This window comes from Bos grunniens, chromosome 7, assembly GCF_055505025.1.
Source record: "Bos grunniens cultivar Pamir isolate PY7600 chromosome 7, Bosgru_T2T1.0, whole genome shotgun sequence".
Taxonomy (NCBI): domain Eukaryota; kingdom Metazoa; phylum Chordata; class Mammalia; order Artiodactyla; family Bovidae; genus Bos; species Bos grunniens.
The window spans coordinates 13,468,927-13,492,903 of record NC_141171.1 but is presented as its reverse complement, the minus strand read 5'-3'; the positions used below and the strand labels follow the sequence as shown (position 1 = coordinate 13,492,903).

At 40.8% G+C, this 23,977-nt stretch overlaps 1 pseudogene; it reads left to right on the top strand.

Annotated features, from left to right (window-relative positions):
- Positions 1–7,212: 7,212 nt before the first annotated feature.
- LOC147368484 (olfactory receptor 1M1-like) lies at positions 7,213–8,255 on the top strand (annotated as a pseudogene).
- The last annotated feature ends 15,722 nt before the right edge of the window (positions 8,256–23,977 follow it).

Genomic DNA, 23,977 nt, shown 5'->3' with positions numbered 1-23,977 from the left:
AGGCTGTGTGCAGCAGTGAAGACTCAGTGTACCCCAAAATAAATAAATATTCTTTAAAAAAAAAAAGAATATGCTACTTGAAAACATAAGCTATTATGTGAATGAGACTCTCTTTTCTCCCAAGAGTATTTAACATATAATATGATGAGATTACTTATATATTCCAAAAAAGAAGAATTGCAGGAAATAGAAAGTGCATGGCATTTTTTAAATGAAGGCAAAATTAACTAAAAAGCAACAATCTGTTGGCGTGTTAAAGCACAGTCCTGGAGTGAGGAAGATAAAATCTCCCAACACAAGTGTCCAGTCTGCTTGACAGAAGAATTGCTACAACAACAGTAGGAAGAGGGAGACAATTGTCAATCAGTCTTAAAATAGAAAAAGCAAAGTAAGAATCCTACATTCAGATACCTGGAAACCTTGATAACTGTGGAACTTAACATATAATCAGTAAAAATGGCTTATTATACTCTGCATGCATGAGTGCTAAGTCACTTCAGTGATGTCTGACTCTGCGACCCCATGAACTGTAGCGCACCAGGCTCTTCTGTCCTTGGGATTCTCCAGACAAGAATACTGGAGTGGGTGGGTTGCCATGCTCTTCTCCAGGGGATCTTCCTGACTCAGGGATCGAACCTGCATCTCTTAATGTCTCCTGTATTGGCAGGTGGGTTCTTTACCATTAGCGCCACCAGGGAAGCCCCAGTATACCCAGAGAAAACCATTATTTAAAAAAAGACACATGTGCCCCAATGTTTAATGCAGCACTATTTACAATAGCCAGGACATGGAAGCAACCTATATGTCCATCAATAGATGAATGGATAAAGAAGTTGTAGTACATATACACAATGAAATATTATTCAGCCATAAAAAGGAATGAATTTGAGTCAGTTATTGTGAGGTGGATGAACTTAGACCTTGTTATACAGAGTGAAGTAAGTCAGAAAGAGAAAAACAAATGTTGTATATTAATGCACATGTATGGAATCTAGAAAAATGGTATACACAAACCTATGTGAAGGACAGGAATAGAAATGCAGATGTAGAGAAAGGACATGTGGACACAGTGGGGGAAGGGGAAGGCGGGAAGAATTGGGAGAGTAGCGCTGGCATTCATACACTACAATGTGTAAAGTAACTGGCTAGTGGGATCTGGCTGTGTAGCACAGGGAGCTCAGCTCGGTGCTCTGTAATAACCTAGAAGGATGCTATAGGATGGGTGTGGTGGGAGAGGGTCGAGAAGGAGGGGATTTATGTATGCATATAGCTGCTTAGATGGTAAAGAATTTGCCTGCAATGCAGGAGACCCTGGTTCAATCCCTGGGCTGGGAAGATCCCCTGGAGATCTTAAACTAACAAGTTTAAGAGATGTCCGTTATCTCCATTAATGGACAATTACTTGTAAATCTCTTTCTCCTCTTCTTTTTTGTTTTTCCTTCCATTGTAGCCCAGCCAGTGAGATCTGTCCCTGCGTTCATTTCCTTCTTTTTATGGTAGACTATGGGGCTTCCCTGGTGGTTCAGATGGGGTTGAAAAGAGTCAGACAGGACAGAGTGACTAACACTTTCACTTTCATGGAAATAATTGGGCGTCCTGGTGGCTCAGACAGTAAAGAATCTGCCTGCAATGTGGGAGAACCGGGTTTGATCCCTGGATCGGGAAGATCCCCTGGAGTAGGAAATGGCAAGCTACTCCATTATTCTTGCCTGGAACATTCCATGGACAGAGGAGCCTGGCCGGTTAAAGCCCACATGGTCACAAAGAGTCAGACACGACTGAGCATACACACGGAAATAATCAAACTCAGCAATATGATTGGTTCCATATTGCTTTTGTTGGGGGCACATCTGTCTCTGTTGTATAAAAACTGACAATATTAGGAAAAGAAATGTGGAAAATTAGCATGGCACTTCAGAACATCTTTCTTCTATGACTGTAAGTGCCCCATCTATGTCTAGGTCAGGAAGCCTTGCCCACTTGCTCCCAAAACAATCCTTTATATATCAGGATGAACTCAAGAGCATTCCAACTTTCTGTGTTATGGTGAGTTCCTAAGAATATAACCGTTGGTTCACCTGAAACATGCAAGAGGTATTTGACTGTGTCCTGGGTGCATCAATGATTATCTCAAATATTCTGGTGAACCGATGTTTTAGAAAAAGTTTATGACAGGAATAGCTCCATTGTCGTAACTAAACTCACTCTGAGTTTAATTGTTGTGTTTAGTCGCTAAGTTGTGTCCAACTCTGTGATTTTGGCCTGCCAGGTTCCTCTGTCCATGGGATTTCCCAGGCAAAACACTGGAGTAGGTTGCCATTTCCTTCTACAAGGGATTTTCCTGACCCAGGGATTGAACCCATGTCTCCTGAACTGGCAAGCAGATTCTTTACCGCTGAGCCACCTGGAAAACCTCGAATAGCTCATCAGGATACTGATATTTGGAACTGATTGGCCCTCGGTAAACTCTGCTTCAACAATGACAAAATATGTGCTCTTAACATTAAATTATAAAAGCTAGCAACTGTAACTGGAGAAGGCAATGGCACCCCACTCCAGTACTCTTGCCTGGAAAATCCCATGGACGGAGGAGCCTGGTAGGCTGCAGTCCATGGGGTCACTAAGAGTTGGACACGACTGAGTGACTTCACTTTGATTTTTCATTTTATGCATTGGAGAAGGAAATGACAACCCACTTCAGTATTCTTGCCTGGGGAATCCCAGGGACAGGGGAGCCTGGTGGGCTGCCGTCTATGGGGTCGCACAGAGTCGGACATGACTGAAGCGACTTAGCAGAAGCAGCAGCAACTGTAACAGCATCACTAAAGATTTTGACTCAGTTGCTCCTGAGTTTAATTATGTCTCCAGCACTTGCTCTGTAAACGAGGAAATTTTTTCAACTGTGGGAGAAGCCCCAATCCCATTTGGACAATAAGAACCATCATGAAACCTTACGGGAATGCAGGAAGGATGAGCAGACAAAAGTCACAAGTACAGTGTTTTATATACAAGACACTCTTAATATTACTTATTGTGATTTGTTTCTGCAATGGACACGAGTGGCACCACCAGGCATGGTTTATTATAGAAGAAAAGTAATTGGAAGAGTAAGACAAAGGAAGAGAGGAGAAAGGAAGAGTATCTTTAGCATGATAACTGTAATTTTCAGGGAAAAATGGATACGCTGAAACTCCTGTTGGGAATCTTGCTTAGATAGAGAAACAGGAATTCCCCAGGCAAAAATCCTGGAGTAGGTTGCCATTTCCTACTCCAGGGAATCTTCTTGACCAAGGGATCAAACCTACATCTCCAAATTGCAGGCAGACCCTTTACCATCTGAGCCACCAGGGAAACCCCGGAGAAAAAGGAGTGCATAATTCAAATGACATCAGTGATTAATGCTCCTTTCTCATGGACACATGATAAAACATGTCACAATTAAAGTGAATAAGTTAGACTTCGATATATCAACCCAAATAAAAAGTTCAGAGAAAGAATTTGCCCCTAAAGACATCTATATCACAATACAATTTAAATGCTTTAAAATAACAAAATATTAAAAGTTCAATTCTTATTATGAAACATTGCAAGCATAAAAAAGTACAGATAACAAAGTCCACCCGCTAAGGACCACTAAGTTAAAATATATTGCCATAATTTGAGGTAGATATTTTAAAGAATTTTTTTTTCATATCCTCAATTATTTTTCATTCCCAAAGGGAATCATGATAATGAACTTGGTGTTCACTATTCTCCTCTGATTTTAATATGATGACTAAGTACTCATAAATTATATTCTTGTTCTGCATTTACTCTTTACACATTGTACATGGAATTTTGCATTTTAAAATAGTGTTTAATGTCTTGGTACAGCTTTTTCTGGTTCATTAACTATCTTACCTTGCTTCTATGTCTTATTACATCACTATTTAAATTATCCTTTTTCCTATAGTGGGGCACTATCATTATTGCCTTTTACACCCAAACACACACACGAAATGTGTAAAACAATTTTAAATAACACATGGAGAACAACCAAATTCAAGATTGTGGTTGCCTCTGGGGATGAAAGTGAACGTGGCGGATTCAATTTGATATTTGGCAAAACTAATAAAATTATGTAAAGTTTAAAAATAAAATAAAATTTAAAAAAAGATAGATTTTATTTATTCACATTTTTGTTAATTTAATAAAAGAACTCTGGGGTTTCTCTGGTGGCTCAGTGGTAAAGAATCTTCCTGCCAATGCAGCAGGCAGGAGACACGGGTTCAATCACTGGTCCAGGAAGATGCCACATGCCAAGGAGCAACCAAGCCTGTGTGCCACAACTATCGAGCCTGTGCTCTAGAGCCAGGAACCAGAAGTGTTAAAGCCTGTGCACCCTGAAGCCCATTCTCTATAAGAGAAGCCACTGCAATGAGAAGTCCAAGCCCCACAACTAGACAATAGCCCCTGCTTCTGCAACCAGAGAAAAGCCCAAGAAGCAACAAAGACCCAGCACAGCCAAAAATAAAATAGATAAATAAAAGAGCTCTGATGAGAAAACAAAAATTTTACTAATCCTGGAAGCATGGATAGATGCTTATGTATTCTATGGCGCTCTGCACTTTAAGATATTTCATACATTGCTAAAGAGAAACCAGTAGACTGGGATCTGCTTCATTGTCCACCTCTTCTTTCTTAGATTATTCATAATCATGAAATATTTTCAATACTAACTTTTCTTCTATAAAGTGGTATCATGAGCCAGCAATGGGAAGGAAAGCAGAAGCTGGGTGCACCCCTCTGCCCCTTGACAAAGTAATAAAGGGCATGTAAGAGAAGTTTAGAACATTCTTCAGGTTGAGCAAGCAGATTAATCTTGAGGATGGAAAAAGTCCCTGGACTTTGGGATCAGAGTAGATCAGCAGAATGAGAGACAGTCACACATAAGTGCAAAGGTACAAGGAAATAGACCAGGGAGATTGATGGGCCATTAGCAGCCCCTCCCAGGTAACCCAGCTCTGCTCATCTTCTTCAGGAACTCACCTCATAGCTGCCCCCAGATCGACTGCTAAACAAATGCCCGTCCCTATTTGCAGAACATGAAACAGAGGACTCCAAAGCGCATGGTGCCAACACTAAGTGATGACATTCAGTTCTTCCCTGGATGTGAAGGAGGAAAAATGGAGGCTCTGGGTCCATTCAAGTAGCACAGAAAGACAGTGAAGCACCGGGCTCCTGGGCAAAAATGATGGTCCTTGTGACTAGCGTCAGGTGTGTTTCACATGACCTGGGAGGGCTTTTGAGTGGGGTGGTCAAAGGCAGACTTATTTGCAGTCTCTCTGTCTCTTGGGGGTTCAATATCCAAAGCTTCTCATTAGTCAAATTCTTTTACTCTCATGTGATCACAGGGCAGTTCAGATTCTTGAGGAGCAAGGCTCAGAAGTGAAAAACTTTTTGCTGTGAATAATTCTTTACACTGACCTTCTCCCTGAACATTTCTTGGCTCACATTAATTTCAAGTACCCTACCTCAACATATTTTTTATTGTTATTGTATTATAGTTCTTTTTTTTAAATCTATATTTAAAGGCACTGCTTTACCCCTCTCCTAATTGATACTACATTTAAGCTCAAAAATGTAGTTTCCATATACGGGTAGATATATATTACCTGTATATATACATGCGGTACTATGGTGAATGTACCCTACAAATGCACACACTAAGGGCTAATTTTATGTATGGCCTATTTAACATTGGTTCTGTTTGTGTATATACTATTAAGGAAATAGTAAAGGTCAGTTTTCATTCCAATCACAAAGAAAGGAAATACCAAAGACTGTTCAAACTACCGCACAATTGCATTCATCTCACACGCTAGTAAAGTAATGCTTAAAATTCTCCAAGCCAGGTTTCAACAGTACATGAACCATGAACTTCCAGGTGTTCTAGCTGGTTTTAGAAAAGGCAAAGGATCCAAAGATCAAATTGCCAACATCTGTTGGATCATCGAAATAGCAAGAAAGTTCCAGAAAAACATCTATTTCTGCTTTATTGACTATGCCAAAGCCTTTGACTATGTGGATCACAACAAACTGTGGAAAATTCTGAAAGAGATGGGAATACCAGACCACCTGACCTGCCTCTTGAGAAACCTGTATGCAGGTCAGGAAGCAACAGTTAGAACTGGGCATGGAACAACAGACTGATTCCAAATAGGAAAAGGAGTACGTCAAGGCTGTATATTGTCACCCTGCTTATTTAACTTATATGCAGAGTACATCTTGAGAAACACTGGGCTGATTGAAGCACAAGCTGGAATCAAGGTTGCCAGAAGAAATATCAATAACCTCATATATGCAGATGACACCACCCTTATGGCAGAAAGTGAAGAGGAACTAAAGAGCCTCTTGATGAAAGTGAAAGAGGAGAGTGAAAAAGTTGGCTTAAAACTCAACATTCAGAAAATTAAGATTATAGCATCTGGTCCCATCACTTCATGGCAAATAGATAGGGAACCAGTGGAAACAGTGGCAGACTTTATTTTGGGGGGCTCCAAAATCACTGCAGATGGTGACTGCAGCCATAAAATTAAAAGATGCTTGCTCCTCAAAAGAAATGCTATGACCAATCTAGACAGCATATTAAAAAGCAAGATACATTACTTTGCCAACAAAGTCTGTCTAGTCAAAGCTATGGTTTTTCCAGTAGTCATGTATGGATGTGAGAGTTAGCCTATAAAGAAAGCTGAATGTTGAAGAATTGATATTTTTAAACTGTGGTATTGGAGAAGACTCTTGAGAGTCCCTTGGACTCCAAGAAGATCCAACCAGTCCATCTAAAGGAAGTAAGTCCTGACTATTCATTGGAGGGACTAATGCTGAAGCTGAAACTCCAATACTTTGGCCACTTGATTCAAAGAACTAACTCATTGGAAAAGACCCTGATGCTGGAAAAGATTGAAGGTGGGAGGAGACGGGGACAACAGAGGATGAGATGGTTGGATGGCATCACCGACTCAATGGATATGAGTTTGAGTAAGCTCCAGGAATTGGTGATGGACAGGGAAGCCTAGTGTGCTGCAGTACATGGGGTCTCAAAGAGTCAGACACAACTGAGCAATTGAACTGACTGAATACACTTGGAATAAAATTATTTAATCTGCCAGAATAATTGTCCTAGCATTCAGGTAACTTTCCCTTTTCAATACTTCCAGAAGAATCATACCCATGGAACCAGACAACCAAACCAACTCCTCTGAGTTTATCCTCCTGGGACTTTCAGAAAAGCCAGAACAGGAGACTCTCCTCTTTGCTCTGTTTCTCTGCATGTATGTGGTCACTGTAGTGGGGAACCTGTTGATCATCCTGGCCATCAGCACAGACTTCCACCTCCACACCCCCATGTATTTCTTCTTGGCCAATCTCTCCTTGGTTGATTTCTGCTTGGCCACTGACACTGTCCCCAAGATGCTGGTGAGCATCCAAATCAAGAGCAAGTCCATCTCTTATTCCTGCTGCCTGACACAAATGTACTTCTTTCATTTCTTTGGCATCATGGACAGTGTCTTAATAGCTGTGATGGCTTATGATAGGTTCATGGCTATATGTCACCCCTTACACTATAGTATCATGAGCCCACGCCTCTGTGTCCTGCTGGTTGGAGGCCCGTGGGTATTTTCTGGCTTCATCTCCCTCACCCACATCCTCCTGATGGCCCGTCTGGTTTTCTGTGGCAATACTGGGTTGCCTCACTACTTCTGTGACCTCACCCCGCTCTTCAGACTTTCGTGCACTGACACCTCTGTGAACAAGATTTTTGTGCTCATTGTGATAGGGATGGTCATAGCCATGCCTTTCATTTGCATTCTGGCTGCCTACGTTCAAATTATTGTGGCTATCATGAAGTTGCCCTCTGCAGAAGGCAGGAGGAAAACCTTTTCCACCTGTAGCTCCCACCTCTCTGTGGTTGCCCTCCTTTATATGACTACCTTTGGGGTCTGTGTCCTTCATATGTCTACACAGCCATGAAGGAGAAAGCCTCTGGTGTGATGTACACTGCCGTCACCCCCATGCTAAAGCCCTTTATCTACAGCTTGAGGAACAGAGACCTAAAGAGGGCCTTAAGGAATCTCATGAGAAAAAAAAATCATCTCATATTCATGACCACAAGGTCATCTGGGAGCTTCCTAGGGGCAGGACCTCAAAATCTAGGGTCCTGGAGAAGTGTATGGAATTACAAGAGTTGGAAGTGCAGCCATTCTGAATTTTGAATTGCAGAAGTTTAAAAGGGAACATCAGGAGGGTCCTATAACTATTTTCTCAAGTGTGTGTGTGTGTGTGTGTGTGAGTGCATGTGCACGCACTCAGTGGCATCTGACTCTTTGTGACAACATGGACTGTAGCCCACCAGGCTCCTCCCTCTGTGGGATTTTTCTGTCAAGAATATTGGAGTGGGTTGCCATTTCCTTCTCCAGGGGATCTTCCCTACCCAGGGATCAAACCTGCATCTCCTGCATCTCCTGCATTGCAGGCAGATTCTTAACCACTGAGCCACCAGGGAAGCCCATTTTCTCCAATACTGAAACCAAAAAGGGTGTTTTTTAGGTAAACCTCATGCTATCACCCAGAAGATCAGCATAGCCCTACCAGCTTGGGTTTACCCTGGTTTTGAAACCATTGAACACTCAACAAATATTTATTAAGTACATATTCTGGGCTGGATGTAAATGCTGCTCATGGAAATATGAGCAGGAGAGATAAGATCCCAATAGTCTGGAGTTTACAGCTGAGTGTGGGAGAGGATATTGTACACTTAGTTGTAGTAGAATGGAATATAAACATGAGAGGAAGGATAGAATCCAATAGGAACATACAACAGAGTCTGAGGGAGATTTAGGGGAAGTCTTCCAGGAGAGGTGATCCAAAAACCCAAAGGATGAGAATATGTTGATCAGGCAAAATGAGGAGAAAGAACGTCTCAGAAAGACAAAACAACTTGTGGAAAGGTAAGAAAGCAAGAGAAAGAGTGAAGCATGCATTTGTGAAGTTAAAAGTCCAGTTACACTGAATGATGTGGGAGGTGCCAGGTACTGAGGGCTTTAGGATCAAGCTAAAGAACCAGTCCAAAGACCAATCCAAAGAACCAGCCAGTTAACTTGACTTCCAAGGACTAAAGTCGGGGAGCATGGGGATGAGTTGTACAGCCCCCTTCCTCCCACTCCTATCCTGTCTTCATGGGGAGCATGAAGGCTTGTGCTGGATAAAAGTTGTGCAAGACACAAGGGAGAAAGAGATTCAGACCATGCCCTAAGGAAATGAGGAAATACTATTTTTTGGTGTATATCTCATAGACAAAGAGCAAAATACCAGTCAACTGAATCATAAATCTCTAAACCAGAGGGAAGGTTTGGCATGCCTCAATTGCCATATATGCCTGTGGAATGTATCCAAGTGGTAACACTGCTTATACCAGAAATGAGCTGTGCTTTGCTTAGTTGCTCAGTCCCGTCTGACTCTTTGCAACCCCATGGACTGTAACCCGCCAGGTTCCTCTGTCCAGGGAAGGGGATTCTCCAGGCAAAAATACTGGAATGGGTTGCCATGCACTGCTCCAGGGGATCTTCCCAACCCAGGGACTGAACCCAGGTCTCCTGCATTGCAGGCGGATTCTTTACCAGCTGAGTTACCAGAGAAGCCCAAACCAGAAATGAGAGCTACTCATTATGAGTTTATCTTGTGCCTAACACTACGCTTTGTTTCTTTTCTATGTCTCATCTAGCCACTCTAAATCTCCTATGAAAGCATTAAGTCTCACTTTATTAGAGAGTAATCCTATTATGCATATGGAGCGTTACAACTAAAGTAAAGCAGACAGTGACTTTGCAGAGGTCAGAAGTTTTCAAAAGGTGCTAAGAATCTGATGTCATCCTTAGTAGAATGGCTTTAAGAATCCTACATCTAGTTTGCCTCTGTATTTTCCTTTCATGAAAATTAAATTAGAATGTATCAGTTGAATCAACAGACCTGCTGCAGTCCCATCTTAGTACTCTCTTAGTAAGGGTACATGTGAGAAAAGTGAAAATGCACTTGGTGGGTAATAGTCTAATGGATAAAATCCAAAATTTAAAAACGCTAAAGTTTGCCCATGGGGCACTCATGGATCTGATCATGCCTTTTTATTTATTTTTTTAATATTTATGTATTTATTTGACTGTGCTGGGTCTTAGTTGGGGCATGTGGGATCTAGTTCCCCAAGCAGGGGTCAAACCCAGACCCCCTTCAGAGAGAGCAAAGAGTCTTTGCTACTGGCCCACCAGAGAAGTCCCTGGCCATGCCCTTTTAGAATAACACACACACAAACACACACAAACAACACAGGTAAAAGTTGAACCACAGCACTCTTTCTTCCTAACTCCCCTCCATTTTCTTGCCACATGAATAGGAATTACCATTCTACCATGTTGGCTGGGAGAGGGTTTGAATTGCCAGTGACTTTGAAAGTGATTACAGGGACTTCCCCAGCAGTCAGATGGTTGGGACTTCGCCTTCTAATGCAGGAGATGTGGGTTCAATCCTTGGTCAGAGAACTGAGATCCCACATGCCTCATGGCCAAAACACCAAAACATAAAACTGAAGCAATATTGTAACAAATTCAATAAAAACATTAAAAAATGGTCCACATTTTTTTAAATACCTTTTTTAAAAAAAAGGAAAAATGATCACAATATGGGGACTCATAGAATCTTTATGAATATTTCTCCCTCTGATACAGATAGATACAACTTGAGGTAAAGCACTGATTTAACCACCTTTTTCTCTATGGAAGGAGACGTTCCATCAGCCAATAAAAACCTAAGATTTCCAGAATATTTTCTGCCTGTTAATAAATAAAAATCAGAGCTCTGGGAGAGATTTGTCTTGTTCGTCATTCTGATATCAACTTCAATCATTTGTTGACCCCAATATATGCTTCATTCATTCATTCAACAGACATTTACCAAATATCTATTCCATGAGGGCTATTTTTCTTAGCACTGGGCACAAAGCATTAAACAAGAGAAAGTAAAGGCTTTTCCCCATGTCTACAAAAAGATAGCATGAGAGCTTATCAACTCTTTTCTCCTAATTGTAGGGCAATGACTTTTAGAGGCCAGAAATTTTAAAATGGTACTCTTCCCTTCAATTATCATGAATGTATACATGGGATAAAATTCCAAGCTCTGAACATTAAAAACAAAACAGAGTTTACTGATGTTCCTTTAAAAAAATAAAATTAAACAAAACAACCATTACTAGCCCAAACAAGTTTCACAGGTGGCACTAGTGGTAAAGAATCTGCCTGCTGATGTAGGAGAAGAGAGACTTGGATTCAATCCCTGGGACAGAAAGATCCCCTGGAGTAGGAAATGGCAACCCACTCCAGTATTCTTATCTGGAAAATTCCATGGACAGAGGAGCCTGGTGGGCTACAGTAGTCCATGGGTCACAAAAAGTCAGACTTGGCTGAGCACACACACAGCAGCAGCAGCAGGGGAAATAACAATTTAAAAAAAATTTTTAATTAACCAAATACTGATAGTGAGAAGGACATGAAAGCCATAATGCAAGGACAGCGTGCTAGATGAAGGAAGCTAAATATGCAGTCAGAAACAAGTTTGGATTAGGAGTTGTCCGTGTCTTTTTTTTCTTTTCTTTTTTAGATGTTTTCTTGATGTGGACCATTTTTGAAGTCTTTATTGAATTTGTTTCAATATTGCTTCTGTTTCACATTTTTATTTTTTGGCTGTAAGGCGTGTGGGATCTTAGCTCCCGGACAAGGGATCGAACCCATAAGTCCTACATTGGAAGGCGGATTCTTAACCACTGGGCCACCAGGGAAGTCTCTCTATGTACTTCTCATTTAAGTTTTTCTTTCCTTTCTCAATCTTGGATAAATTCTGCAAGTGTTGTAAGTACACTATGTAGTTCAGCTAAAATAATACACATTTATTATTTCATAATTTCTGTGGACCAAGTATGACTTTGCTTTAAGCTCTCTTATAGACTGTAATCAAGGTGTCATGAGTGGGATTGTTGTTCTTTTTTTCTTTTTTCTTGTAAATTAATTCATTTATTTTAATTGGAGGCTAATTACTTTACAATATTGTAGTGGTTTTTGCCATACATTCACATGAATCAGCCATGGGTGTACGTGTGTCCCCAATCCTGACCCCCTCCACCTCCACCCCATCCTTAATGTTCAGTCACTAAGTCATGTCCGACTCTTTGGACTCCGTAGACTGCAGCATGCCAGGCTTCCCTATCCTTCACTATCTCCCTAAGTTTGCTCAAACTCTTGTCCATTGAGACAGTGATGCCATCCAACCATCTCACTTTTTGTTGCCCCTGTCTCCTCCTGCCCTCAATCTTTCCCGGTATCATGATCTTTTCCAATGAGTTGGGTCTTCACATCAGGTGGCCAAAGTATAGGACCTTCAGCTTCAGCATCAGTCCTGCCATACTCAATGATGAAAGACCAAAAGCTTTTCCTCTAACATAAGGAAAAAAACAAAAATGCCTGATTTTACTACTTCTTTCACTATAGCACTAGAACTCTTACAAAGAGCAATTAGACAAGAAAAAGAAATGAAAGGCATCCAAATTGGGAAAGAAAAAAGTAAAATGATGTTTGTTCATAGATGACATAATCTTATAGGTGAAAAACCCTGAAGATGCCACACAAAAAAACCTATTGGAACTTACAAATTCAGCAAAACTATACAGTTCATGAAGGATATAAGAGCAGTACATGAAAATCAGTTCCATTTCTATATACTAACAATAGATTGACCCTGGTGTCAACCTAAATGTCCTTCAACAGAGGACTAAAGAAGTTGTGGTATATATACAATGATATACAATGGAATTTTACTCAGTCATAAAAAAGAATGAAATAATGTCATTTGCGGCAACATGGATGGATGTAGAGATTGCAGTACCTAGTGAAGTCAGTCAGACAAATAAAGACAAATATCGTATGATATGGCTTATATGTGAAATCTTGGGGGAAAAAAAGGTACAAATGAACTTATTCACAAAACAGAAATAAAGTTACAGATATAGAAATCAAACTTATGGTTACCAGGGCGTAAGTGGCAGGGAATAAACTGGAAGATTTGGATTGATATATATACACTACTATATATAAAATAGACAGCTAATAAGGACCTATCACACAGGGAACTGTACTCTGTAAGGACCTTCATGGTAAAAGAATGAAAAAAGGAGTGGATATATGCATACATATAAGATTCACTTTGCTGTATACTTGAAACTTACATGATATTGTAAACCAACTATACTCCAATAAAAATTTTTAACAAAATTTAAAGCTTCTGAATGTCAAAGGGCCCTATGAACAAAATAAAAAGACAGCTCATGGAATAGGAGAAGACATTTGTAAACCATAGATCTACTAAGGAATTAATATCTAGAACACATAAAGAATTCCTACATGTCAACAACAATAACAAGCTAAACACTCAATTAAAGATGGGGCAAGGACTTAAACAGACATTTCTCCAAAGAGAATGTACAAATGACCAGTAAGCATGTGAAAAGGCACTCCACATGAAATGCAAATCAACCCCAATGAAATTTCACACCCATTAGGATGGCTGTTATAAAAACAAACAGACGAAAACAACCAAACAGAACACACAAAGAGAAAAAAATAACTTTTATGGGCGGAAATGTAAAATTTCGGGTGCTATGAAAAATAGTAGTGCAGCAGGAAACCCTTGGTGTTCCTCAGCTTGGGGCTATATAAATCCTAAATCTGTTTATCTTCACATGACCCTTCTCTGTGTGTCTGTGTGCCTCAAACCTACCCCTCCTTCCTTGTATAAAGATGACGTCAGTCCAGGTTTGATGCGGGATACAGGATGCTTGGGGCTGGTGCACTGGGATGACCCAGAGGGATGGTACGGGGAGGGAGGTGGGAGGGGGGTTTAGGATGGGGAACACATGGATACCCAGGGCACATTCATGTTGAAGTATGGCAAAACCAATACAATATTGTAAAGTAATTAGCCTCCAATTAGAGTGAAGTAAGACAGAAGGAAAAACATAAATACAGTATACTAACGCATATATATGGAATTTAGAAAGATGGTAACAATAACCCGGTGTACGAGACAGCAAAAGAGACACTGATGTATAGAACAGTCTTATGGACTCTGTGGGAGAGGGAGAGGGTGGGAAGATTTGGGAGAATGGCAATGAAACATGTAAAATATCATGTAGGAAACGAGTTGCCAGTCCAGGTTCGATGCATGATGCTGGATGCTTGGGGCTGGTGCACTGGGACGGCCCAGAGGGATGGTATGGGGAGGGAGGAGGGAGGAGGGTTCGGGATGGGGAACACATGTATACCTGTGGTGGATTCATTTTGATATTTGGCAAAACTAATACAATTATGTAAAGTTTAAAAATAAAATAAAATTAGAGAAAAAAAAAAGAGAGATAGAATGAAATAAAATATAAGGAAAAATTGGAAAAAAATAAAAAAATTAAAAAAATAAAATAAATAAATTTGTATTTAAAAAACGATGATGTCAATCATTAGATGTAACACACACCCTGGTGGTGTGGTGGTTTAGTTGCTAAGTCATGTCTGACTCTTACGACCCCATAGACCGTAGCCCGCCAGCCTCCTCTGTCCATGGGATTCTCCAGACAAGACTACTGGAGTGGGTTGCCATTTCCTTCTCCAGGGGATCTTCCCAACCCAGGAATCAAACCCAGGTCTCCCGCCTTGCAGGCAGATTCTTTACAATGAAAGTCCAGCACAGACCCTAATTCAGGATGAAAAGTAGACCTAACATATAATACATAAATTCCACTTCTGAGAATACATCCAAAGGAAATGAAACCATCTCGAGGAAATTTCAGTATTTTCATGTTTATTGCAGCATTATTTGCAATAGTCAAGGTATGAAAAGAGTGCCCATAGACAGATGAAAAGATAAAGAAAATGTGGTGTATATATGTCCAATAGAACATTATTTAGTCTTGTAAAAGAAGGAAATCCTACCATTTGTGACCCAAAAAAAATGCACCTGGAAGGCATTATGCTAAATGAAATGAGAAAAAAAAAAAACTACTTCATGGTATAATTTACATTTAGAATCTAAGAAAAGGGTGGGGGGATATGTGAGGTGATGGGTATGTTAATTAACTTGGTAGTGGAAATCCTTTCACAATGTGCAGTGCTATGCTGTGCTTAGTCTTCAGTCATGACAGACTCTTTGACCACTCATAGACTGTAGACCACCAGGTTCCTCTGTCCACGGGGACTCTCCAGACAAGAATACTGGAGTGGGTTACCATGCCCTCCTCCAGAGGATGGCATGGAACCCAGGTCTCCTGCATTGCAGGTGGATTCTTTACCAGCTGAGCTACTAGGAAAGCCCTTCACAATGTATATGCATATAAAATTATTGCTTCCTGTATTTTTTTTAATTCAAACTTTTCATTCTTACTTTACTTGTTTATTTATTTTTGGCCACACTGCATGACATATGGGATCTTAGTTCCCTAAGCAGGAATCGAACCCATGCCCCCTTCATTGGAAGCACGCTGTCTTAATCACTGTGAAGAACCAAAGTGAAGAAGTCTCACTTTGTGTACTTAAACATATTACAATTTTATTAGTCAATTATGTGTCAATAAAGCTGAAAAAAAAAGTATGAACCTCCTCAGGACACTCCACAACATCACTATAAAGTATCCTTTCCCCAAAAAATGAACCCAGGACTTGATCAAGTATCTAGATCTACACATCAATTTATAATTATAACTTACAAGAAGCATATTTGAAACAATAACACACAAATGCAATCAGCAAAATCCAGACCATTTCTTCATCAAATAAATTCCAAGAATCACATACAAGAGGGGAAACAAAAAAAAAATCCTATAGGTTAGAAAGGACTTTAAGCAGCTATCAACCAATTGGAATATAGGGATATTATTTGGATTCTAATGTGAGAAAATTATTAAAAAATCATGAGGCAATTCAGTTAATTTGAGTATTAATTGGATATTTTATATTTTAATAAAATTATAATTTGATAATATAATTATTATTAATACTTTAAAGTACACTAATGGGATTATGCTTATGCTTTTAAAAAGAACTTGTCTTTTTAGAGTTGTACTGAAATCATGTGATATATAAAATCTGCTCTGAAATAATCCTGGAGAAGAGGTCAAAGTAGATAGAATACAGATGAAACAAGACTCTAATTGGTAATCACTGAACCTGTGTGATGAATACATGGGTTTCATTACATAAAGCCGAGTCATGTTAAAAACTGAGAGTTTTCTTTGTCAAAAATTAGAGTATTGACAATATCTTATAACTCAACCTTCAGAGTTCAGGCGCTCTGTCATGTCCGACTCTTGGCAACCCCCTGAACCGCAACACACCAGGCCTCCTTGTCCATCACCAGCTCCCAGAGTTTACCCAAACTCATGTCCATTGAGTTGGTGATGCCATCCAACTGTCTCATCCTCTGTCATCCCCTTCTCTCCCTGCCCTCAATCTTTCCCAGCATTAGGGTCTTTTCAAATGAGTCAGCTCTTCAAATCAGGTGGCCAAAGTATTGGAGTTTCAGCTTCAACTTCAGTCCTTCCAATGAACACCCAGGACTGATTTCCTTTAGGATGGACTACTTGGATCTCCTTGCAGTCCAAGGGACTCTCAAGAGTCTTTTCCAACACCACAATTCAAAAGCATCAATTCTTCTGCACTCAGCTTTCTTTATAGTCCAACTCTCACATCCATACATGACTACTGGAAAAACCATAGCCTTGACTAGACAGACCTTTGTTGGCAAAATAATGTCTCTGCTTTTTAATATGCTGTCTAGGTTGGTCATAACTTTCCTTCCAAGGAGTAAACGTCTTTTAATTTCATGGCTGCAATCACCATTTGCAGTGATTTTGGAGCCCCAAAAAATAGTCAGCCTCTGTTTCCACTGTTTCCCCATCTATTTGCCATGAAGTGATGGGATCGGGTACCATGATCTTAGTTTTCTGAATGTTGAGCTTTAAGCCAACTTTTTCACTCTCCTCTTTCACTTTCATCAAGAAGCTCTTTAGTTCCTCTTCACTTTCTGCCATAAGGGTGGTGTCATCTGCATATATGAGGTTATTGATATTTCTCCCGGCAATCTTGATTCCAGCTTGTGCTTCTTCCAGCCCAGCGTTTCTCATGATGTACTCTGCATATAAGTTAAATAAGCAGGGTGACAATATACAGCCTTGACGTACTCATTTTCCTATTTGGAATCAGTCTGTTGTTCCATGTCCAGTTCTAACTGTTGCTTCCTGACCTGCATACAGGTTTCTCAAGAGGCAGGTCAGGTTGTCTGATATTCCCATCTCTTTCAGAATTTTCCACAGTTTATTGTGATCCACACAGCCAAAGGCTTTAGAATAGTCAATAAAGCAGAATTAGATCTTTTTCTGGAACTCTCTTGCTTTTTCCATGATCCAGCGGATGTTGGCAATTTGATCTCTGGTTCCTCTGCCTTTTCTAAAACCAGCTTAAACATCTGGAAGTTCATGGTTCACATACTGCTGAAGCCTGGCTTGGAGAATTTTGAGCATTTCTTTACTAGCATGTGAGATGAGTACAATTATGTAGTAGTTTGAGCATTCTTTGGCATTGCCTTTCTTTGGGATTGGAATGAAAACTGACCTTTTCCAGTCCTGTGGCCACTGGTGAGTTTTCCATATTTGCTGACATATTGAGTGTAGCACTTTCACATCATCTTTTAGTGCTATGGTCGCAAAGAGTTGAACATGACTAAGCGACTGAACTGAACTGAACTGAATCTACTTTTGTCTGCAATTGGTTATTTCTATAACAAAAGGCTTTTTTAAACTGGCACTTAATGTACCAGTCAGTTTTATGGATGTTTATTAAGTAGACACAAGACCCAAAAATCTGACAAAGATTTCATGAATCTGAATTCCTAAAAATGCAAAGAGAGAAACACCTACTGATACTATCTTGGGACCAATATTCAGATGGAAGATCTTTCTGCAGACCCATTCAGTCAACTCCTTTCTATGTATGCCCATCAAGTTAAATTCTGCTTCCTCCATTGGCAGAACTGGAAGGGAGAAATGGTGTCTTTACAGAGTTTCCCTCTTGAGGTTAAGCGGTGTTGGAAGCAGCCTTGTATCTGTGTATTACATCACTGCATGGATATACAGAGACTTTTTGCTAGATTGTTTTAAATAAAATGTTTTTAAGATTTTTTAAAATTTTTATTTAGGTTTAGTCACTCAGTAGTGTCTGACTCTTTGCAACCCCATGAACTGTAGCCTGCCAGGCTCCTCTGTCCATGGGACTTCCCAGGCAGGAATACTGGAATGCGTTGCCATTTCCTTCTCCAGGGGATCTTCCTGACCCAGGCATCGAACCCAGGTCTCCTGCATTGCAGGCAGATTCTTTACTGACTGAGCTACAGGGAAACTCCTTTATTTAGTGAGCTATTTTCATTTTTGGCTGTGCTGAGTCTTCATTGCTGTGCGGGCTCTTGTCTAGTTGTGGCAAGCAGGGGCTACTCTCTATTGTGGTGTGCAGGCTTCTCATTGCTTCTCTTATTGTGGAGCACAAGCTCTAGGGCATGCAGGCTTCAGTAGCTGCAACTCCTGGGCTCTAGAGCACAACCTCAATAGTTGTGGCTCACAGGCTTAGTTGCTCCGCGGCATGTGGGATATTTCCAGACCAGGAAGACCGGTGTCTCCTGCATTGGCAGGTGGATTCTTTACCACTGAGCCACCAGGAAAGCCCTGTTTTTGATTCTTAGAGTGATGAGGAAGACTGACTTCAAAGAAAAATGGAAACTTCCTCTATGAGAAGCCCTGGGCCTTGGGGAGACAGAGTCTGGGAGACTAGGAAAGTTTGTTCCCTGAGGACAGGGTGCAGAGCAAGTTGGGAAACACAACTTGCTCCAAGTTGCCTCCTGAAGACCTAATATACTCAATACAACCTTTTTACTGCCATGTTCCAGCCCCTCAAGGAAGTCAAACTATTCAGGGAACAGAGGTGAATTTGAACAATTTATCTAACAAGGAGCCTTGGGAATTGACTTATTATTGGCCCAGAAATCGTAAATATTCCCTCCGTTCCTACAATTTATCCTCCACCCCAGCTTTCCTTCTTTGGGCCAGGAGGCTGCATACCTTTGCCTTTATGAACATCTTTCTGTTCTGATCTAACTTCATCATTTTGTCCTTTCCTGGAAGCAGAGCCAACATCTTTATTGTCCATCAGCAGGGAGGGAATGGAACCATGTTTGCCTCATGCCCCTGTGATAAGGTCAAGAAGAGGAAAGATAGCCCTGTAAGTGGATCTGGGGACAAAAAAGAGGGAGGGAGGAGGAAAAAGAGAGAGAGAACTTGGAGAGAATGCCAGCAGGTATTAGAGCTGCTATGTTCTCAGAGAACTGGGAGAGTCTACTTGGCTCCATTCAACACACAGTTTCCAGCCCAGAATCCAATAGCCACACTTGGCTACCTAGTTCAACTTAGTCCAAATGTGATGCCACCAAGCCCTTTCCAAAGCCCGTGACTTTCAGTACAGTTCTTAGTACCCGCACCAGATATTTCCAAAGCTCGCTTGAGTATCTCAAAGAACAAAGGAGTTCCCACCAAATTTTCGTATGTGAAGGTTTGAGTTCTTTCCATCACTGAGTCTCTGAAGCCCTTGGAGTTGCATATACTAAGCAGTCTTGCAATTCTCAGGATAATTTGCTCTTATGCCCATTTCAGCATAAGTTGATAAATGCCTCTTGAGTCTGTTTCCTTCATTCAACTGTAAATTCACTAATTCACTCTTGATTTTTTAAATTAAAGGGATTAAGAGTACAGGCTCTAGAGACATCCCTGATGGTCCAGTGATAAAGAATCTGCCTTGCAATGCCGGAAGCTTGGGTTTGATCCCTGGTTGATCCCTTGATTCCTGGTCAGTAAGATCCCACATGCCTTGGAGCAACTAAGTCTGAGAGGCAACTAGAGAGTCCACGCACTTCAGCAAAAGATCCCATATGATGCAACAAAAATTCCAAGTACTGCAATTAAGGCTTGAGGCAGCCAAATAAATAAATAAACTTTTTAAAAGAGTACAGGCTCCATATTTAGAATGCGTGGCTTAGTTCGCCACTCACTTTCTGTGAAACCCCACTTGATTTTATTAATCTCCTTGCATCTCCATTTCCTTATGTGTGAAACAGACCTACCAACATTGGGTTGTTCAGAGTAGCTAATTGACAAAGAATGTAGAACAGTGCCTGGTACTGTAGGAGACGATAAAAAAAAAGAGGATCATTATTTATTTATGCATTTATTGAAGATGGGGTATATATCTTTTATATCCAGTTAAGACGTTGGCTACAAAAACGAACAAAGAAATCTATTTACAGAGCAGGAATAGAGACACAGGCATAGAGAACAGATCTGCGGACACAGCAGGGGAAGGAGAGGGTGGGACAAATTGACAGCATAGTGTTGAAACACATACATTACCATATGTAAAATAGTTAGTGGGAAGCCGCTGTATAGCACAGAGAGCGTGCTCTGTGATGACCTAGAGGGCTGGGATGGTGTGGGGAGTGGGAGGGAGGTAAAGAGGGAAGGAAAATATATACACTTAATGGCTGATTCAGGCTGTCATATGGCGGAAATCAATATAACATTGTAAATCAATTATCCTCCAATTAAAAATAAATTTTTAAAAAATGAACAAAGGCACACAGTTCCTGCTTTAGAGTGTCTGGAGGACGGGGTTTGTGTCTATTTGTGTCTACTCACCTCAAATCCTGGCATAATGCAGCCACCAATAATTGTTTATGGGGGAAAGAAAGACAGTGAGTGCATAAATAAGTGAATAAAAGTGATATGATCAGAATTATTCTTTTTTATAATTGGAGTTTAGTTCCTTTACAATGGTGTGCTAGTTTCTGCTGCACAGCAAAATGATTCAGCTTTGTGTGTACATATATCCCCTCTGTCACCAAAGAGCATTGAGTAGAGTTCCCTGTGCCATACAGTAGGTTCTCGTTAGTTATCTGTGCTATACATAGTAGCTTGTGGATGTCAATCCCGATCTCCCAATTCATCCCACCCTCCCCTTTTCCCCCTTGGTATCTATATATTTGCTCTCTATACCTGTGTATCTATTTCTGCTTTGCAAATAGATTCATCTGTAAACCATTTTTCCAGATTCCACATGTATGAGTTAATATATGATATTTGTTTCTTTCTTTCTGACTTATCAGGAAGGTTATTCCATCAGTGATTTCATGATGGTTTGGAGGAGACAGAAAGGATGCATGAGAACTAATTCAAGACTAATACTTGACAACCAGAACGAAGAAGAGCCTTGATGGGAGGAGGTAGATGGAAAGACGACTGTAAGAATAGACAGTTCAGCTTGTAGATGTAGCAACTCACTGACAGATTGGCTTTGGCAGTGGAAGTAACAAGGGAGGAAAAGTCAAAGTTTCAATCACAGGTGTCTGAAGTGATGATGATTTTATTCACGGAAATAAGGTCACCAGAAAAGAAACAAACTTTGTTATTTGCATGATAAACTTGGTCTGCCAGGAAGAAAGAGAAAGGAAAACCACCGCTTTTATAATTATATTATTCTCTGTCAGATACTGTGTGAAACTTTTACACCAACATCTCATTTAATCCTCAGAGCAAGCCTATTATCTATACACCATTATTCTCATCCCCTTTTGACCAAGAAAGTGAGGTTTTAGTGGTTAGGTAACTCACTTAAGATCGCCTAGCCAAGTGGGAAGCTGCTGTATAGAACAGGGAGCTCGGTTTAGTGCTCTGTGAAGACCTAGAGGGGTGGGAGGGATGGGGGTAGGAGGGAGACTCAAGAGGGAGGGGATATATGTATACTTATAGCTGATTTACATGGTTGTACAGCAGAAACTAGCACAACACTGTAAAGCAATTATGCTCCAATTTTAAAAAATAAAAATAAATAAAGATCACCTAGCTAGTAAGCGGTGAGCCCATGAATCACACCCAGGTATTTCTCTTTTCACAGCTCTTCCTTAAACCTGAGATGATGCTGCCAAATGTTGGCTGAGATCATACTATATTGTTGGGCACCGTTTCAGTCACCTTCCATGGGCTACATCACTTCATCTTCTAAGAAAATCCAGGTGGGTATTATTAAGGATAAAGATACAGAAAATGAAGTTTAGAGAGGCTGGGGGCGGGGGGGTGGGGAGGGGGTTAGCATTAGCGGCTCAGTCTTGTTTGACTCTTTGCGACCCTATGGGATTTCCCAGGCAAGCATACTGGAGTGGGTTGCCATTTCCTTCTCCAGGGGATCTTCCCAACCCAGGCTTTGAACACGTGTCTCCTGAACTGGCAGGTAGATTCTTTACCACTGAGCCACCAAGAGAGGTTAATAGTCACTAAGTAATGGAACCAGAATTTGAATCCTGGTCTGTCTGAATCCAATTATCTCAGTGCCTCCATCTTTCTACACTGAGTGAGTGTTAGTTGCTCAGTGGTGTCCAACTCTTTGTGACCCCATGGACTGTAGCCAGCCAGGTTCCTCTGTCCCTGGGATTTTCCCAGGCAAGACTATTGGAGTGGGTTGCCATTTCCTTTTCCAGGGTATCTTTCCCACCCAGGGATGGAACCCAGGTCTTCTGCATTGTAGGCAGATTCTTTACCTTCTGAGAAACACTACATTTGTGCAGATTATCCTGGTAGAAAAATTGAGTTGGCAGGCAGAAATTCAAGTCTGGGACTTAGGAGTCTGGAGTTGTAAGTCTGGAAATCAATTCTGAAAACCATGAGACTTCTACCAAGAAGGTTATTTTTTGTTTTATCAGAGTTGGGGTCCCACCCAAGGATCCAACCCTCATCTTCTGCATTGGCAGGTGGATTCTTTATTGCTGAGCCACCAGGCAAGCCTGTCATATCCCTACTATAATTTTAAAGTTATATATTCTATACCCATTATTTAAGTAGTTACACCTAAACTTTAATCATGCGTATTTTTGTAGAAAGTGCAAAATGTTCACTGTTTCTATTTTCCTGCAACTCAACACAAAAACATTACAACAATTTTAATTCCCCATTTTGTCTCATATTATTTTATGATAAACAAATCCCAGGTCTCATAGTATTTTAATCCCCATTATTTACATGCATGGGCTTTTCCAATGACTCACCTGGTAAAGAATCCACCTGCAATGCAGGAGACGCAAGATATGCAAGTTCGACCCCTAGGTTGGAAAGATCCCCTGGAGGAGAAAATGGCAACCCACTCCAGTATTCTTGCCTGGGAAGTCCATGGACAGAGGAGCCTGGCTGGCTACAATCCATGGGGTCTGAAAGAGTTGGACACAGCTGAGCACAGCACAGGTACAAGCTGTGTGTGCGCTCAGTCTCTCAGTCGTGTCCTATTCTTTGCGACCCCATGGACTCTAGCCAGACAGGCTCCTTTATTTATGGGGATTCTCCAGGCAAGAATACTGGAGTGGGTTGCCACACCCTCCTCCAGGGGATCTTCCTAACCCAGGGATCGAACCCAGGTCTCCAGCATCGCAGAGGATTCTTTACCATCTGAGCCACCAGGAAAGCCTATGAATGCTGGAGTGGGTAGCCTAGCCCTTCTCCAGGGGATCCTCCCCATCCAGGAATTGCACTGGGGTCTCATGTATCGCAGATGGATTCTTTACAAGCTGAGCTACCAGGGAAGCCTGTATTATTACTATTTTAAAACAATGCTTTGTTCAGATTTTTTCTACATTACTACCAATTTCTTGGCTGATCATTGCTTCTCAGATAATGCTTTTTTCTGGATTTAGTTTGTTGTGTCATGAAGTAAACCCTTTAGTAGTTTCCCCAGCCAGAGTTCACGCATGGTTTACTGTCAGTCTTTGTATGAGTCAG